General features: G+C 36.5%; 1 protein-coding gene across 1 annotated transcript in view; it reads right to left on the bottom strand.

The window, feature by feature from the left end:
• Positions 1-2,086: 2,086 nt before the first annotated feature.
• Positions 2,087-16,711, bottom strand: part of CA8 (carbonic anhydrase 8) — an 84,663-nt gene continuing 70,038 nt past the window's right edge. Inside the window, exon 9 of the mRNA XM_026011848.2 lies at positions 2,087-3,103. The gene's annotated coding sequence lies outside the window, so the exon portion shown is untranslated. The remainder of the gene's footprint in view (positions 3,104-16,711) is intronic.

Here is a 16,711-nt window from a genome sequence, read left to right as displayed (position 1 = left end):
AGTTCTCTGACCACAATGGAGAGAAATTACAGATCAATAACAGAAATTTGGGAATTCATAAATATATAAGAATTAACCAACACAAACCTAAATAATCATTAAATCAAGAAATCACAAGGCTGGGATCCCTGGGTGGCGCAGCGGTTCGGCGCCTGCCTTTGGCCCAGGGCGCAATCCTGGAGACCCGGGATCGAATCCCACATCGGGCTCCCGGTGCATGGAGCCTGCTTCTCCCTCTGCCTGTGTCTCTGCCTCATTCTCTCTCTCTGTGACTATCATAAATAAAAAAAAAAAAAAAAAAAATTAAAAAAAAAAAAAAAGAAATCACAAGGCAAATTAGGAAATACTTTGAGATAAAAGAAAGCAGAAACATAGCTAACAAAACTTATAAGATGCAACAGAAAGCAATGCTTAAAGAAAATTTTACAACGGTAACTGGCTTTATTGAAAAAAAAAAAAAACCTCCAACCAATAACTTATTTTTCTACCTTAAGATACTAGAAAAATCACAAACCAAACCCAAAGCAAGCAGGAAGGAAATTAAAGATTAAAGAAGAACTTATTGAAATAGAGAATAGAAACACAGTAGAGACAACCAAGAAAATCAAACACTGGTCAGTCTTTGAAAGGATTGAAATTATTGGCAAGCCTTTCACTCAAATGACCAACAACAAGGGGGAAAAAAAGTCTCAAATCCTCTTTTTTTTTTTTTTTTTTTTTTAAAGATCAAATCATCTAAATTGGCAAACCTTCTGAGGACAGTATTACTTAACACAGCATCAGGTACATTAATTACCATGAATTAGAGGTGCTTTTAGATGTGTAAGCTATGTGGAAAAGCACTTCAGTTTGTTGCTTTTTTTCCTGTTAGGTAAACAATTCCACCCTAAATTACATTTCAAGATTCGTGAAATGTGTCATTTATTTTCCCCCAACACAGACACACACACACACACACTTTGGCCTCGGGAGGCTCCCTCCTCAATTTTAGGACCCATGACATACCTTTCACTATTCTTTCCCATGACACCATCAAAACAGAATAGATTGGAGACCAGTTATTTGCACTTGTGTTGATTTACAAATTACGCTTTCAAATTTATTCCTACATAAGCATCACTCTCACCAGCATTCATATTCTGAGCCTGAAGTACGTGTTTCCTAGATTAAAGCTTAGTAAATCTCCACACACACAACCTCACCACCAACAGACGCCACAAGCTGGATCAAGTAGTTCATTTCAGTCTTTTGACTCAAAAAATACATGGTAAATAAAATTGATTGCTTCAATTAAAAGACATTGGAAGGGAGGATATGGGCAACTAGGTATCTCCCTAACGGTCACTTTGAGTTGTTATGTTTATTCTGTGTTTTTCAGGGACAGCTGGTTGGAGACTCTAAGAAGCACCAGAAATCAAGTCCAGGAAGATCCCTTGGATGCTCAGTACCAACTGTCTCAGAGCAGAGGCGGGGTGCATACTGCTTTCAAGGACCGAATACAGGCTCTCCCAAAAGAATGCCAGGGCATCTTTTGACTGGCTTCTCATCCACAAGAAAATTAAATCTTCAGAGGTCATCTTTGGAGGTCAGCTACAACTGAGGCTAAAGCTACAACCCATGTTTGCATGTGTGTGGCATGCTTTAGTTTGGGAGATAGAAGTGTTTAAATATGCTTCAGTTTTTGCAACCATGCTTTGCCATTTCTTCATTTTTGTATACAAGAAACTACAGGAAGGATGAATCCAGGGCTTCTCTCCGCTTCTCAGGGGCTCTGCCCAATGCTGCCCTCGTGATCCAGGGCTAAGGGCAGACCCCAAACCTTTGCAAGCCCCCGCTTTTCCTCACTCTGCTGCCATGCCAGTCCTTTCTCTCCCTGCTCAAGGCTCTACCAGGATCTTCCTTTGCTGCTATTTTCAGGGATACTTGGTGTCCTTTTTATTTGTGTTTAATGCTTTCATTATTACAGCCTCTACCTACCCAACACATGTAAAATCTCACAACACATACTTATTGTACCTGTGTTATCTCTAACTTAAAACATTTTGCATCACAAAATCCCTCCAAATTAGGACTACGAAGTCTTTAGTTTTACAACAATAAGTATAACAACAAATAACATTTATTAAGTACTTGCTTTGTGCCACTCTACTGCTTTACATAAATTATCTCATTCTGTCACATCTAACTGCTTCTAAGCATATGCTTACATTTGCCAGTAGCACTTAAAATTAATTAAAATAAAGATATTGTTATCTTAGAAAGCAAGGTCTCAATATACTAAAGTAAACTCCATAGAATAAAATATTTTAAGGTCTTACAAAATGTACAGCACTAAATTATTATAGGTTACTATACAATTTATGTTACTATCACGGAAAATACAGCATTTCTGGTATGTTGTACCCACTTATTTTTTCTCCAATTTTTATGCCTTTCTCAAACTCCTAGAAACCAGAGCTTCTAATACGTCAAATAAATACAATTAGATTCATACATTCAGTTTGATCCTTTGAGAAATATATAAAGTGATTTTGTTCTTGCATTAACTCCCAAATTGTTTTGCATAATAACCAGCCTGACATTAATTGTGGTATGAGGGCTGAAAAACAACATGAGATACGACTTTTACTAATCTTTCACATTCCATTTTCAAGCCATATGCTGTTCCTGATCAAAACTCTTATTTATTATCAAGAATTACATTATTCTCCGAATGAGTGAATTTTTCTCTTGGAGACAGGAAATGAAGGATCGCTAACACTGGGAATGTATTTTTCCTGTCTCAGTATTAATACATGATATATATTCATATTAATAACAACTCTGAAAACCAGTTTCATTTCTTCTACACATAAGCAATAAACAGTATGTGCAAAATCTGAATCCTAGCAGTAGTGGTGTGGATATAGAGTATTGGGTTTCCTTTGAATGTACAGCCATTTCTAATATTTCATTAGAGCAAGTGTACAGGCAACTGTCACAGATGTCCATCAAAGCTGGATTAGATGAAGACAAACAATGCAGGCTTTGAGGATAAACTGAAGCTGCAGCTCAAAAGTTTCCGTTTCTCATCCAAGGGCACTGTGGAATCATTGTCTTCCTCCTTGAGGCAAAGAGAATGAATCAATTATGTTACTGACGTCCCTTCATAGCCAACTGAAAAGGCTTTCTTGCAGTCCAACAAGAGACAGTGAAAACCAAAGATTTCATAAGACAATGTGGAAATTTCAAAAATATCTTCACACTCAAGTTTGTAATCTCTGCGTTTTTCCCATAAACTCTGCCATCATTTTATTTCTGTGGCAGAAGCTACTAGGGCAAAATTTCACAGAACTGAGTGTTTTCAACTGAAGGCAATGCTTAAGCTGAACAAAAAATGTATGGAACATGCTTAAGGATAAAATTAAGCTTTAAATTATTGTCATTAATTTCATGTGTATTAATCACAGATGGTAACTGCTTGCACACAGACTTCTTCTTGCCCCCCCCCCAAATAACTTTGCAGTCCTACTAAATACATGGATAAATAATAAATACAAAATAACACATGAAACAATGAGCTTTTTTGAGATAGTGCATTTCCCATTTAGGAAAACAAAATCTGCTAAGACTTTAGTTCAAGAACATCTACTCATGTTGCCAACGATGGGAGTGGCAAATCCAACTTTCATACAGTTGCTGCATGTGAACTGTCCAATCCTTTGGACAATAAATGCCTATTAAAACTCAGATGCATATATTCTCTGACCTGAAATTATATTCCAAGAAGCTTAGCGTACAGATAGAACCATCCAATCATACAAAGATTTTATATGTAAGGATATTCACTGAAGCAATTAAATGACTTGTCCTGAATAAAGAGGGACATTACAGAGTACTTGAAAAATGGCCACATGTGGTGTGTGTGTGGATATATTTCAAATACACATACATGTGTCTGCCCATGTATGCGTGTGTACATACAGATACATGCAACTTCTGGAACAATTTATTAGAAAGTATTTGTAATGTTGGGGTATATTTTTCCAAACTACATTTCAAAGATAGTTGAGTCATAATCAAATCTTTACAATCTCAGAACTTTAACGGTAAAAATAGGACTTTGTGTGTATATTTGACAATTACAACCGAGCAAATTGTAACTCAAGGTGACTCACATTAAACTGATGACCAAAATTGTGAAGCCACAGCATTTTGAAGCTAAAATAAACCTAAAGGTCATGATGTAAGCATTTTCTGCAAAAGAAAAATAACCTGGAGTCCCCCATTTCCTAAATGTGTTCTGCATAACTAAAAATCAGTTGGAAAAAAATAAAACTATGTTCAAAAATCTGTGGAAACCCTGGTCAAATACAGTAATATATGGTTATTCCATACAAGACCATATCAGAGTCTTGAACATGCTTATGTGCACTGTAAATCTCCAAAAGGAGACTAATAAATCCATGAATCCCCAACTCTGTTGACAATCAGCTCTTGACTTAACAGAGATCCTTAATGGCTATCTTATTGGCTCTGCAGAACACATTTGGAAAAGGCTAGTCTACAGGCACATATATTCCCAGTTTATGAAAGTAATGAAATTTCATTTTAAGAGTATATAAAATCATTCTAAAAACTTAACTACCGTGGTCCCAAACATCAATTAAACAAAAGATAGTTAATATGCAGTCTCCCTAATCATACAAATGCAAGTCTTAGCCCAGTGCATTTTAACACTGTACATCCAAAATGCAACAGATGCACATGCTCATTGGTGTCTCATTCATTCTGAGGTTCTAAGGGTCTGATGTAAATAGTTCTCAACAGGTGCCAAGTGAATTCTAATCTATCAGAGTGTGGACTCTCCTGGTGAATTTAGTACTCACTCTGCTAAAATCTCCCTTAAGAAAAAAGTAAAGATAATAATGCCCCATGCTTACTGGACTTTTTTCCTCTATAAGGCACTGTGAGGATGATCTTTCTATTAGCTCCCCCCAAAAATGGATGTTTGACCTTGTTCACTGCAGAGACTGAGTTACTTAGGGAAATATTTCAATCAATCACAACCTGGAGTATGGATTTGAAATCAGGGAAATGGATGTTCAAATGCCAGCTGCCCACAAACTTTCGGTGAGATTTTAGGTAGCCTACTTGCCCCTTCTGTGCTTCAGATGATAACTGAACCAGATACAATCTTCATAGGGTTCATATAGAGAATGTAGTGAGACAACAAATAAAACGTGACAGCAGTGAGTCCCAGGCACATAACTGAGCTACTAATGAGGATTTCAGCTGATTTACGGACATTTTACTAGCTGAAAATTGAACCACACCATGGCCTATTATTTTCCATAGCATGTGTTCAAAATTTACTTTTCAGAATTTCAGAGAAAGTTTTTATGGGATGAAATTATATTTGATCTCATTTGCACTCTGTTCCCAAAGTCCAAAGCAGTATCTGACCCATAGCAAACATTGCAAAAAATGTGTGCGTACGCACTTGCATGTAAATACATTAAAAATATATAACAAAAGGACAGTGGCAACTTTATTATATAATTTTATTTAATTTTTAAAATTCATATCAAAATTACACATTCATATAATAGGTTAAAGAGCTCTAAAAGGTTTCTTATGAAAACTAGCAGGCCCCTGTCTCTTATGCCACCGATTTCCTCAACTCTTTTAACTGATCATTTTATTAACACCATAGAGCTAAATAATGTGATTCAATTTTTAGGATTGTTGACTTTCCTTATGGAGAATGAAGAGGAGTCCCTTCTTCCTTCTGTCAGACACCCTACACACATACACACACCCCCTACATGCATATAAACCCTTCCTTCACTCCAACCTTCCAATATGGTTATATTGAATTTTGGCTGGATCAGTTTCTATTATTTCTATTATTGTGATAATGTAAATATTATTCAGAGCTGAATTGTGTGTACTAATGTATCATTTTTTTCTCTGTACTTTTTTTTCCTCTGGAGTGAATAATTATCTTGGGTTTTTTCCACCATAGTTTTCTATGTATTCAATCCAAAACTACTTCCCAACCATCTGACTCTCAAGACATTAAAGGCATATCATGCAGTCTATCAATTTCATCTTTCTGGAGGAAGTTCTAGAACCTTCTCATTGCTCACATCTGGTCTCACAACCTCTATCCCTACAACTCTACTTCTCAGTCATTTCAGGCATCTCCTTTGCTGGATCTCAGTTTCTTGAATCCTCCACCTGTTCTCTCTACTTTGGTGAGGTATATTTTCTAGTACTCCCTAGGAAATAATTTTCAATGACCTTGATTTTAGAAATGACTACTTGAAGTTTGGGTAAAAAACTCTAGGTGAGGTATAATTTTCCCTCAGAATTCATGTTTGACATTCAGCTTCGGTGCTGATGTTTATTTAGAAGTTCAAATTCCAGGTTCTTTGATTTTGATTTTTTTTTTTTTCTCCCTGTAATTCCTCCCTCAGTGTCTAGAAATTTCACAGTGATACCGGGTGTATTTTGATTAACCGTGCTGGAAATTCAACAGGTCTTTTCAAACTGTAAATGTATGTCCATGAGTCCTGAGAAAATGTTTACATGATTTTGTTGCTGCTACCTCTCCTCCATTGTCTCTGTTCTCTATATTGAGTTTTCCTATTATTCAGATAATGGACCTCTGGACTGCTTCTCTAATTTTCTTAATTTTTTTTTAATCTCTTTTTTTTTTTTTTTTGCTCTACTTTGAGATTTCAGTTCTGCCTTCTGATCCTACCATAAAAGTTTTCATTTCTGCTATCATGTTTTTGATTTCCAAAAGCTTTTTGGAATATTCCTTTTCTTCATAACATCCAATTCTCATTTCATGGTTGCAGTTTCTTCCTTTACCTCTCTAAAGATATTAATGATCACTTTTTTTAATGTTTCTCTTTTCCTAAATATTTATTTCTTATATCTTGTCTTCTTCAGTTTGTTTTGGTCTCTTACATGTTATCCACCTTCTTCAAATGTCCTTAACTGACTGTACCTAAGAATGGGAATGACCACATCAGTATCCTTGGGTAAATACCCAGTAGTGCAATTGCTTAGGAGGGCAGTTGATGGGATTAGCACTGGGTGCTATACTATATGCTGGAATATTGAATTTAAATTTAAAAAAGTAATTAAAAAAAAAAAGAATGGGAATGACCACTATTAAAGCAACAACAAACAAAACCAGAGTGGAGGCTCTAAGCACAGAGCAGACACTTATTCATCTGTCCTGCCTTCACCATAGAATGCACCAGCTGGGCCATTTCATTAAAGAAGTCCCTGGAGTTGCTCAGATTCTCCAGAAAGACCCTTCCATGCCCCTGTCTAAAGAGTAGAGGCCTTTCTGTCAGTGTCCTGAAGGCCAAGTGGGGGAGGAGAGAACATAAGATATAAGGATGTTATTTAATTACCTTATTGTTCAGTGAGGTATCTTGATACTCCATTGCACCTATGTCCCCTAATAGGGAGACTCTCTCCTCATCAGCTTTTAGCCACTACATATGATTTCAGCCTCCTCTCACTCCAACTTCTAGAGATTATCCATTGCCACCAATTCCTGAGACTTTGACTTTGTCACGTAAACAGGCTTATTCCTCACATCTGCTAAATCTGTTACCTCACAACCATCTGCTTCCAGCTTCCAAAATGTTTTTGCTACTGTCTCTTTTGTTTCTTCTCTCCTTGTAACTCTGTGCACTTAAAAAAAAAAAAAAAAACAACTTTCCTGTTATTTTAATGCAATTTGTGGTGGAAACAAAATTAATTGCCCATGTTCAATGGATTATCATTATTTGATACAAAAGTTCCTTTTTATACATTTGTGGACTTTCTCAAGCTTCTACCATAAACTGCATTACTTGATAATCAGAATATAAACTTAATCAGAAAAGAAATAATATTTTCAATATACCAAGGTAATCAGGCTGACTCGCTCCCCTTTGGGACTTCCTCCAAATACCCATTTATGTGTGTATGTGTGTGTGTGTATGTATGTATATATATATATATATATATATATATATATATATATATATATAAGCTTAACTCTAAAAAATAATGTTCTATTATACAATAATCACTGTTAATAATGAGAACCTGAAGTATGGCCATGTCCTACGCAGTCCTCTAAATCATCTGCTATTTCATTATAATTGTAACAGATGCTATCTTTCACATGTGACTTTTTCTGAACCTTAAATTACTTTCTGTGAAGAGACCCTTGGGAATGGGAATGAGTGCAAATCAAATCACTACTGGGAGAATTTCCTGAAAAGCTATCAAAAATAAACAAACATTTAAAATTAAAAGAAATGATAACAAATAGTAAAATAATAAAAAGACACGTGTGCACACATGCTCTACTTCTCAGAGGCCACGGCAGGTCCCAGGGCTGACCTAAGTTCTAGTGAGTCTGGCTCAGCTCACTGACAACCCATTAAAGTTTCCCTCTCTAACTAAGATAACTCAGGATAAAATCTCCAAAATAAGAATCTTGTAAGAGGTGATCTCTGGGTGGCTCAGTGGTTGAGCATCTGCCTTTAGCTGAGGGTGTGATCCCAGAGTCCTGGGATCGAGTCCTGCATCAGGCTGCCCACAGGGAGCCTGCTTCTCCCTCTGCCTACGTCTCTGCTTCTCTCTCTCTCTCTCTCTCATGAATAAATAAATAAAACCTTAAAAAAAGAATCCTGTAAGAAATAGGGATACGGGGGTTCCAGGGTGGCTTAGTTGGTTGGGTGTCTGCCTTCAACTCCGGTCATGATCCCAAATCCTGGGATCCAGCCCTGCATCAGTCTCCCTGCTCAGTGGGTAGCCTGCTGCTCCTTCTTCTTCTGCTTCCCCTCCCTTGTGCTCTCCTTCCCTCTCTCAAATAAATAAATAAATAGATCTTAAAAAAGAAAAAAAGAAAGAAAGAAAGAAAGAAAGAAAGAAAGAAAGAAACATATCAGACTTGAGGATTCTCTTTCAGAATGGTCTCTTTGTCCTGTACATTAGAGGAACACCTTCTTGGGAAAGTTTTCACATGCTGCTTTAATTTGGAGTTAGCCATGTACCTGATTTACTCCCAACTCTAGGCTGGGAGAGTCTGTGTCTGATTATGTTTATATTTTCACACAGCCCCTAGAATAACACCATACCCAGAACAGAAGGTTAAAAATAAATGTCCTTCCATGACAAGAAAGGGTGCATGGCCACCTTTTCTTCCCCCCCCCCCCCAACATACCCATTGATAACAACATCAGGTCATGAGGAAGGAAAGTAAAGGGAGAAAAGATGAAGAGAAAGGAAGAGGTCAGGAATGTCCACTGCATCTGAAGATTCAAAGAATAGAGAGTGAGGAAAATGCCACTGTATTTGGAAAGAGAAGTCAAAGCATATCAGAAATAAGAAAAGGGTGCCAGATTCTCGACATTATTCTGAAATTACTCTATGGTGCAATAAGTACTGAAATTAGAAAGGAGAAGATTGTCATTATTTACATATGTGATCATGGTCTGTTTAGGAAATTCAAAATAATCAGCTAAAATGTTACTGGAAACTATGTGAAAGGTTAGATAAGAAAGCCAAGGACAAGGGCAGCCTGGGTGGCTTAGCAGTTTGGCGCCACCTTCAGCCCAGGGTGTGATCCTGGAGACCTGGGATCGAGTCCCACGTCGGGCTCCTCTCGTGGAGCCTGCTTCTCCCTCTGCCTGTGTCTCTGCCTCTCTCTCTCTCTCTCTGTGTGTGTGTGTCTCATAAATAAATAAAGTCTTTTAAAAAAAAGCCAAAGACAAACCTAAGCAATTATTTGATCAATGAAGAAATATTAACCCATAGAAAAATATAATGGAAAATAGTACTAATCAATATTGATAATGACAGCAGTAGCAATAACAATAGTAAAAAAAAAGAAAAAATAATAATAGTAATAGTTCACATTTGTTGAACGCTAACCCTCTGCTGAGCACACGCTGCCCATTTACCTTATTTCACTTCACCTGCACATTTCTAGGAGGTATTACTCTTAGTATCTTTACTTCATAGATGAGGACACTGAGGCTGATAGAATATCATAAATTTGCCCAAGTCATGGAACAGGTGGCGCTGCCGTGCTCCCCACCCAAGGCTGATTCTAGAGCCCAAATGCACATCCCGTAGTAAGTCTAGTGATAAGAGAGAGCCATCCAATGAATGAAGAACATAAAAATTTTAATAAATACTGACCTATCCATTGGTCCTTGATAGAAATATTCAATACTAAATACTGAATACTATCTATTCAATGCAATCCAAATGAAATATTCTAGCAGGTTTTTTTTTCTTTTCTTGAACTCTCTTTTTTGCACCCCCTCTTTCTTTTACTCTTTATTTCCATCCTTTTGATAGAATGATCCTCCAGTTTATCTGGAAGAATTAATTCTGTGCATAGCGAGAAAAATTCTGCTGAAGGGACTAGTAAGGGATATTGACCCACCAAATGCTGAAACATACACTAATGCCACCAACACTGTGGGTCATGAATAGGTGGACCCATGGAACAGGAGAGGGACTTCAGGAATAGAACCAAATAGTCACGGATTTAATGCTGCAACATATTTTTTCCTTTTAGTCAGATGGGTATGGATGAAAAATGTGAAAAGAGTTTATGTTGGTGAAGGTGAGGAGAACTATGGTTAGTGGAAGCATAATGGACATAACTCCTGGGAAGAGCAATTTGCATATATACATATACATACTATATACTATATATATATATATATATATACACACACAAACACTATAATTGAAACTCTCTGACACAGTAATCTCATTACTAAGAATTTTAAGGAAATAGATTCATAAATCAGCCACAGTAGCACTGATGATATCAAATACTGCAAATAACCTAAATGTATAATAATAGAGGAACAGCTCAGTAAAATTTTGGTACATTCTTAAAGGTAACTTATTTAAAAGGTAATCATTTATAAGTATGGCATAGATCTACTCAATGGCATAAAAAGATACATTAGTAAGCAGATATGAAAACAGCCTGGGGCACCTGCCTGGCTCAATTGGTAGGGCATGCAACTCTTGATCTCAGGGTTGTGAGTTCAAACCCCGCACTGGATGTAGGCCTACTTAAGAACAACAACAACGATGACGATGACCAGATTCTCCAGGCCGCCTGCCTGGCTCAGAACATGTGACTCTTGATCTCAGGGTTCTAAGTTCAAGCCCCATGCTGGGTATAGAGATTACTTAAAAATAAAATCTCTAAGAAAAAATAAAAGAAAAAGAAAAATAGCCTTAGTTTCTTATGGGAACTTTATATGTCTACATATCCATAGGAGATAAATGTATAAAGAGAGACCAAAAAGACAAAAAAAAAAAAAAAAAAGACTAAGTTTTCACTGAATACTTACACTGTAGGCCAAAAACATGTTAAGCACATTATATCCTCTCATTTTACCTTCACAATCACACTATGAGGTACTTATGGACATCTTTTAATTGATGAAAAAAAATAACTTAGAGAAATTAGTAACTTTTCCAAGATCACACACTAATTTGGTGGAGTCAAAATGGAACCCGAAACATCCCCACTACGCAATGGGGCCTCCACATGCACCCCAGAGCTCGTGACAGCTGTCACTGGCAGGAGGGTTTGAGAAATCGCTGCTGCTCCTTTACTTTGTTCTATATTGTTTGAAGTTTCTGTCATGAACCTGTATCATTAAGAAACATGGGAACAATGAACAGAAAAAGAAAGAAATCAAAGGTGAGTCTTGCCACAGCAATTTCAAGAGGTAGATGGAGATGAACACATTTCAAGAAATTGAGGAAGAAAAAGATGAGGAGGAGGTAGAAAGTGATTAAATGAGTGATTTAAAAAAAAGGGCAGAAAGACCTTCTATAAAATATTTAATCAGTGGTGCAAGCATACATACAGATATACATAAAGGGACCAAAAAAACCTGCATTTTTCTTCTCTTGTCCTGCTTTTATTCTTACTAAGCCCTATACCTCCCCCTGCCCACTACACAGTTAATGTATGTTACCCTTGCAGAGGTCAAGGAGTTAGGGATTTCTTTGGAGTCTTCCAGCACAATAGATAACATCTTAGGAGTGACCAAGCAGGGTCATCATGAACGTTTTCCAAGACCACTGATTCACCAAGAGCCCTGGTTCCAGGGCATACATGACTAAAGGGGGACACCTGAACACTCATCTTTGTTCCTGGATGCCGGGGAAGACATGTGCACTGGACCACAATCCCCAGTAAAAACCCCAGGCCCCAAGCAAAGATGAGATTCACTCTCCTCTCTTCTCCTTTTCCAGTTTCCCAGATACTCCGTGTGAATCTGCACTTAATCTTTCTCCAATATACTCTGCTCTCACTTCTTCTTGGCTCGAGTTTGATTTCTGTCCTGCGCTAAGCCAAAAACTAGGTTGGCTGGTCCTGCAGGAGCCACTCTGGGTCCTCAGGGATCCAGCCAGCCTGCATCATTAGCATAACCCTTATTATCATAACCCTGTATTTAGCAATATGTTGCCAAATATGAAAACATATGTGTCCTTTCTTCCCAGAAATCTCATTTCCAGGAAATTATCTGAAAAAGATAAGGAGGCAAATATATACAAGGACTACATGACTTTCTGCCCTTTGTTATTTGAAATGTGGTTGTAGTGACAAGAGCTCCGGGTTTGCAGCGAAACCTACCTGGGTCTGAATCCTTGCTCTGCACTTTACTATGACCTTGAGTATGTTACTCAACTTCTCTCAGCCTCAGTTTATCTCTAACATGTCAATCAAAACACAGGCCTCACAGGATCCTTGTGGGGATTAAATGACATAAAATACAGCATCGTGTCCAAACTATAACAAAGCACTCACTCTTTTTCTTCCCACTACTCACTAATATGTGTAACTTAGAATGAATACATAAACTTTAATCAGAACTCTAAGATAAATCGTACAGCTTGGTAATTTCTACATTATTCTGCATCAGAGTATCATAAAATATTAAACTTAGCTTTTAAGGTTGTTCAGTAGTAAACCTATGTTATGATACTTTGACACTTTCTCAATCTCAATTAGCAGTAAACCAATTAACAAAACTTTTACACACTACAGTGAGTCACATTTTTCTTTCTTCTTCTCTAATCCCTGGTGTGTTGTAAGGGTGATTGAGTATCTAATTACTTCTTAATTGAATGCACATATTATACATTTTTCACTAGTTCAAGCTTAATGCTCTTAGTCTAGAAATCAAAGTCAATGAAATTAAGTTGAATTGGGATTTGGGCAACTATTATAATGAGAGAAGGTTTGTATTATGTCTAATTATAAGTAAATGTGGATTTTAGCATTATTTCCTATGGAAATATTTCAGGTACAGGAATGTGCCATAACTGACTAATTTAGATGATTAATAACATTGTTATTCTTATTTACAATCTTTTATTCCTCATTACAGTGATTTTATTGTTGGAACCCACTAAATATAATCATTCTTTAAAGAAAAGATACCATTAGAGAATCATTAGTTGTACCAAAATCAGAATGAACATTCACATCTGTAAAAAACGAGATGAGTTTCTCTGCAGCATAAAAGTTATAGGAATTCTCACACACTGCCAAAAGAAGAGAAATATAAATCTTGGAATATAGTTACATTAACAAAAAAATACTTATTTATGGCAAGCCATAAAAATTTTAGTATCAAAATGGCATTCCAAATTCAGTTAATACGTTATAGAGAGACTATTTCATAAGGAGTTTTTTTCCCTTTTTGCATTATACAGAAGTAAAAAAAAAAAACATCTGAAGTAGATATTCTCCAACAACAAAGGTTTGCTTGCTTCTTTATATAGATGAGGAGACCAACTATCTGAAATAACTGATTTGAAGACTTCTTCCGGCAGTTGACTGACTGGATTAAGCGATTTATTAAGGTTCAGTTCAACTCCGTGTTTACAAGATGTTCTAAAAAGATTTTCTGTAGACAAGCCCTAAAGACCTTTAGGAGTGTCTAACCACTGAAAGTACAAAAATGCAGAAATTTTGAAGGGGGTTAAAGAAACATTGTAATAGAAAATGGACTTATAACAAAACCAATGTGGTTTTCTTGTTTTAACAACTAATTTATTTTGAGAATGTGTTACCAACCTAGTGGCAAATTTCTTGACTGGAGAAACTTCCCCATCACCTAAGAAACATCAGATTCTGCCCAAGATACTGGGTATTATCTAGATTATTTAGCTTTATATGTTACCAAAACAAGTTTTAACTGTACTGTTTGTCCAATTAAAACTGAAATAGCCAAAAAAATAAGGCAAACTTAGACACACACACACACACATCCAAGACCTTGCAGTTAAATGAATAACTTTTTATGGCAAATTTTTACTAGAAATATTTTAAAATATGTTGTTTCTCACATTTTTTAAAAAAGATTTTATTATTTATTTATTCATGAGAGACAGAGAGGCAGAGACATAGGCAGAGGAAGAATCATGCTCCCTATGGGGAGCCTGATGTAGGACTCAATCCCAGGACTCTGGGATCATGCCCTCAGCCAAAGGCAGATACTCAATCACTGAGCCACCTGGGTATCCTTGTTTCTCACCCTTTGAGGGTCATGTCAATATCCAACTTTCTCTTGCATGGTTTCTTCTCTATTTTACCCTTTTCCCTTCTTCAAGAGATGGCTTTTATCCCTAATAAAGAGGTCTGGGGTAGATTCCTCCACATTATCATGCCATAATTCTTTCCTCACCCTCATGCCATTTCATTTCCATGCTGAGATTTCAGATTCCCTAGGTTTAGCTATAATGTAAGAAATTTGCTATATATAATCATCAGGACCATAACTATTGCATAAAGAAATGAAAATATTAAAAAGACTTCAGTCCATTCCCTCATGCTTCTATATTAAATATCAGTAGATCTAATGCAGATAGGTTTTCCAAACCCCATTTTCAGGAGACTCTGCACCTTAAGAGTGGACATTTCAATCAGATGCCAAGAAGAGTAACTTTCATTATGGATGGCAATAACAAACTACAATACCATCATCAAACTCCAATGGCAGATGCTGCCAATTAATCATAGCACTCCATCCCCCTATACTCATAGGTGGATTCAGTATTCTTTTCAACCAAGCACAGCTAACAGACAAGTTTGACTTCACCACATCATCCAGGTCTTTTATTTTTATAAATCTTTAAAAAATAATCCTATGTAGAAGAGAGGGGGGATGCTCTTGTGACAGTCTATGTGAGAGACAGGGCTAACTTCATGGGATGTGATGTTGGGGATGGAGACACAGAGACAGATTTGGGAGTTATCAGAAGGCAAATCTCAAAACCAGATGATAAACTGGAAATGTGAGGTGAGGTGAGGAAAAGAGTTGTCAAGTATTACTTGTGTTTCTAAGAAAACTGGAGAAGAGCCAGTTCTGTGGAGCAAGATCATAAATTCACTCTTTTATATACTGAGTTTAAGATGTCTCTGACACATCCAAAGAGAAAGTCAGATGTATTTAACACTAGAACTTAATACAGAGACCTAGTCTTGGCCTATAAATGCATGGGTCATCTGCATTTGGTGGGAACAGAAACTGTAGGTATGGATAAGACCTATAAAGAGAGCATGCCTCAGGCTGAGCTGTGAGGACTCTTAACAGTAAGTGGCCTCCATGAAGGTCCATTTGAGTGCTGAACTTTTATACTTCCCCAGGTTGAGGATGACTGCTTTCCTAAATCTCTGTAAACTTCATCATGAAAAAAAGAGAAACTTGAGAGAATAGACAGCAAATAAACGAGGAGGAAATGGAAAGGAGTGCCTCTTGAATATGGTTTTCTTAAGAACTAGTTTTCTTAATAACTAGTCAAGCTAAAAAATTGATTTGAGGAAATTACCAAAAATGAGCACCAAAGGCATGATGCCAAAGGCATAAGAGAAAATGTTTAAAGAAGATAACCTGCTCTTGGTAATTTTCTTATGAAAAATATAGCCTCTAGGTTTAAAATCGTGAAACCTACCATATCTAAGATATCAGATATATGAATGTTGAGCATACAGGTTGACCCATGACTACAAATAAAATGTTCTCTTTTCTTCTTCCCAAACACAATTTTGTTTGAATTCAGAGGGAGAAAAAAACTAAATCATTCTGCAATTTTTATCCACAATAAATCATTAACATTTCTAAAACATTAAAAAAAGAAGGAAAAAAGGATAAACATAGAGGTGATGATTATTTTCCTTGTTGAGTAATCTTGAAGAAATGCCTATACAACTTTGATGTTTTTCCTTCTTGGGTTAATAACAAGTTTTATATCACATAATCAAAACATAATATAATAGGTTGAGCACCCTTGATATTTTGGCCTTTTCCTGAAATCCTTTAGGAAATCCATTCCATTTTCAAGAAATTCTATATGATACAGTAAATAGAAAACAGCTATATCCATCGAGTTTTCATTTCTCACCCTAATGCTGTGCATCAAGTTAAATTATTAGAGTGAGGGAAAGTCCAAGTTCTATTGACTGAAAATATGGCTTTGAGCTTTCCATTTGTTTGGGAAGGATAATAGCTTTTCCCTACTTGGTCATTCAGAGTTGACACTCTCCCCCCTCCTTTTCTAGAATGCCTTATCCTTTTCTAACCTGTAACTCTTTAGGTTATAAAAGAGAACAGATAAGAAACTGATGCTTGCGATAGCGTTATTAAAGCTAAAA

The sequence above is a fragment of the Vulpes vulpes genome, chromosome 13 (assembly GCF_048418805.1).
Source record: "Vulpes vulpes isolate BD-2025 chromosome 13, VulVul3, whole genome shotgun sequence".
Taxonomy (NCBI): domain Eukaryota; kingdom Metazoa; phylum Chordata; class Mammalia; order Carnivora; family Canidae; genus Vulpes; species Vulpes vulpes.
Note: the sequence above shows the minus strand (reverse complement) of the source record. Positions and strands in the feature narration are given on the sequence as shown.